Source organism: Cryptomeria japonica, chromosome 9 (genome assembly GCF_030272615.1).
Source record: "Cryptomeria japonica chromosome 9, Sugi_1.0, whole genome shotgun sequence".
NCBI classification, from domain to species: domain Eukaryota; kingdom Viridiplantae; phylum Streptophyta; class Pinopsida; order Cupressales; family Cupressaceae; genus Cryptomeria; species Cryptomeria japonica.
The window spans coordinates 20,289,639-20,293,699 of record NC_081413.1 but is presented as its reverse complement, the minus strand read 5'-3'; positions in this window follow the sequence as shown (position 1 = coordinate 20,293,699).

Sequence of the window (4,061 nt, the reverse complement as noted above, 5' to 3'; positions counted from 1 at the left end):
CCATTTAGCTATCATAATTGGAAACTAAAAGTACAACTTGTGCTAAAGAAAAAAGTGTTGTATAGGATTACAATCGGCACTGAGAAAGAACATACTAGTGGGGAAGAGAAATAAATTTTTTTTAGTAAATGTGACCAAGCCTTTGGATTCGTGTGTCTTATTATATCTCATAAACTCCTCTTTCATGTAGAATCCTTGATTCAACCCAATGAAGTGCATATTATTCTAGAGAAATTCTTCTAGAAAGAGAATGAAATGAAAGGTTACAAGTTATAGAATAATCTCATAGGTTTTCTCTCTAATTCCTTTGACACCATAGAGGACTTCACCAAATTTAAGTAATGAAGGTTACTATTAAAATAATATGGAATAAAGAAAAATGAGAATTACTTAGTTCTTTCTATTCTATACCATGTTTGCTTTTGGCTTCTAGTCCATCTAAAGGGCTCTGGGGAAAGTTTGAAAGATACATTCTCTAGATAAATTAATTGTAATCTTGAATACAGAGTAATATAACTTAATACAAATGACCACATTGAGTTCTAGGAAACTATAAGTACTCATTACTAGGAATGTGACATAACAAGATTCATATACCAAATAGGAGAAGCAAAAACAAATTAAAGGATGAAGAGATCAAGAAAGAATAAAAAATTATGATACTACAAAAAAAAATCAAAACTTCTTCTCATCAAGGGAAACATAAGAAAGAAAAAGTCAAATTTTTTTATTAGAAGAAAATTTTGCATGAAGAGCACAAACATTTGAAGAAGTAGATTGATCACCCCAAACACCTTCTTAAGAAGAATAGTATAAGGGTCCCTAAATATATCAAATAATCCTCATCAACTCAAGAATATACCAAGACAAAGAAACTATATAAAGATGAAACTAAGAAAAAGGCTCTAGTTAATACTGAATCGTCATCAAATTCATCTTGGATCATTGAATTAGGTTCCTAACATCACATGGGAACTTCCCATGTTGTTTTTTCTTCCTAAGAGACTCATACTATGTATGTCATCACTTTTGGTAATGAAACTTCAATACTAGTTATAGGGAGAGGGTTTGTTATAGATAAAGGTAGAATATACACATTTTTTTTTCGTGTTCTTTTTTAATGGAAAGCATATAAAGATGGGAGATGAAAAAATTCCTATACAAATTTATTATCCCATATAATACATGAAATGGGGGAACTATAAAATCCTTATATTATGGGTTAGAAGTGGTTGAGCCTAGAGTTAAAATACTGAACTAGAATAAGGCCATGTTATAACAAACTCTTACTTGTAAGAAGAAAAGAAATCTCTCTCTCTCTCTCTCTCTCTCTCTCTCTCTCTCTCTCTCTCTCTCTCTCTCTCTCTCTCTCTCTCTCTCTCTCTCTCTCTCTCTCTCTCTCTCTCTAACTCTCTCTCTCTCTCTCTCTCTCTCAACCTACTTATATAACTTACTCTTCCTCATCCTCACATTAAATACATAAACTAAACATTTGAGTAGACGTGGTATTTACCTATATACATTTACATATACTTAATTATATTTTATGTGGGTAAGTGCACAAAGATCGGGGACCAAAAAAGTGACAAAATTTCTTTTGGCCTCCATCAAACATTATGGTGCACATAAAATAAGGCACATGCCAAATACGGCACACGCCTTATTTGGCATGCACCAAATAGCTATAACAATATTATTTTTTTTTAAATGGACATTCAAACTTCATTTTTCTTTAAACCCCACATTTTGAGCTCTGATTTTGTCTTTCTAGACTGTGCATGCAAAATAAAAATATTGTTTTTGCTTCTAGATTTGTTAGATCTTCATCAACATGATTATATGTTTGCGGTAAGTAATTGTTCTATTATATGTCATTCTACAATTCATTTGTTATTTATATTATACATTGATGTCTATACTTATGATTGTATCAGTTGGAGCTACAAAGAATTCTAGATAGGAGGTCTAGTGAACACATTCGAAAGAGGCCATCATCACATACATATCCATCCTCATGATAGTCGAAGGTAGCTTGTGATCTATTTCCTCATGATAGTGTTAAATCAGTAGACTAGAGGCCTTTGTTGTATGCCTATGTGGAATTTTTGAGGATATATTTTGTATTTTGTATATGTGACATAAATGTCCATATGGTTACTTGTTCCCTTGCATCATTGTATTGGATATATATGTTATACTCTTATTGAAATTGACCATTGTGTGACTTTATGACCTTTTCTAGTTGATGCAAATCATATTGCAACTATTATACATAATCACAAAAATATATTTGATTGTTGAAATGAATATTCTCTAAGTATATCAACATTTTTCTATGTGAGATATTATATATTCAATCAGTTTTGTTTACAATTGTTATTACATTCCTAATTCAACTCAATTTTTTTTCACAATTCAACTTCATAATTTGGTAGCTAGTAAATATTTATAGTTTAATGCCTAGAATTTCAATTTTGTCATAGTTCATGGAGACAAATAGTAGTACCATTATCATAGTTACATTTTTTGTTTCCCTATCTAGTCTTTTCAATGTACTTGCAGTTAGTTTATTAGTGTTAGACTAAGTTATAAAGTTTGATTTTGCAGTATTTCACAGATATGCTTAAGAAACAAATAACTCTTTTAATTCAAAAAAAATTCTTTCTTTCTAGTACAAGCAAGATTTCAACTCTTACATTAAATTTGGACCCTCTAAACTACATTCAAAATTAAAATTACTTTTATTTTATACCCATTTACTCAAAAAACATGTCACCACTTTCACCTTATATTATTAAAAAATATCACTAATTTCACCTTATATTACTAAAATGTATCATCACTTTCACATTACCATCCCAGAAATAAAGATTGAAAACATAGTTCAAGAAGGTGCCTTTCATTTGAACAATACAATATAAATTTTGTTTCATTCCAACATGACACGAAATACCTTTCAAAATTCCTCCTAAAGTAATTAAAAAGCAGACTAATTGTTGATGTTTATAGGGTTACAAAGAAGAATGTCAGGTCTCATACTTATCCCACACATGTAGATTGTGTTTTTATGAACTCGAGTGGTTGAATGAGCTATTTATATTAGAAGAGTGTTTAGAAATGTCATATTTGTCTATTTCCACTTTCATTATCAAACTTGTGGTTTGATCGCTCCATTTCATATCTATTGTCCTACAATGAAGACTAATTTGTTTGAAAACAACATTTTTTTATATATTTCATAAAAATTAACTCTATTTGATTGTCACATATGTTTAATAAGGGGCATGACACAAACGTGTAAGTTCAGATGGATCGTATGCACGTTCCATGGACTCCAAGATATGCAACGTGAAAGTTTGACAATTTTTTATACTTTGAGCACTCAAGGGAAAGTGTTTCTAGGGCGTGGCTCGTAAGGATCGAGCAAATTTTCATGCTAAAAAGGGGCATAAGTAGCATAAAATATACCACTAGGATGCGCTTGTGCTAGTGGTTTGTTCCTGGGATGAGCGGATCAAAACTTAGGGTATCTTGTCGCCTTTCATTGAATGCATCTGACACTTTTTGTTGCAAGCGAAAAAGTGGCGGCATAGGCAAATGGAATTGAGTAATCTAGAATTAAGATAGGTGATTTTAGGAGGTCATGACATATCCTGATAGATTCAAAGGACTCATTCACACATGTCACAGGCTTCGAGAGATGCAACGTCAAAGTTTGATAGTTTTTCGCACTTTGATGAGCACTCAAGGGAAAGTGTTACTAGGGTGTGTCTCGGAAGGATCGGTTGAGTTGATGAGAAAAAAAGGGGCATGGCCAGCATAAATGGAGCCACTGAGACAAGTTTGAGCTGACAGTTCATGCCAAAGATGAGCGGACTGAAAGTTAGGGTTTGTTGTCACCTTTCAATGAATGCGTATGAAACTTTTTGTTGCAAGCGAAAAAGAGGCGACATAGGAAAATGTAATTGAGTAATAGAAAAATGAGATAGGTTTTTGTAGTCAACCATGACACAACCCTATAGGTTCAGATGACTCATTTGCATGTGTCAGGAGCTCCAAGA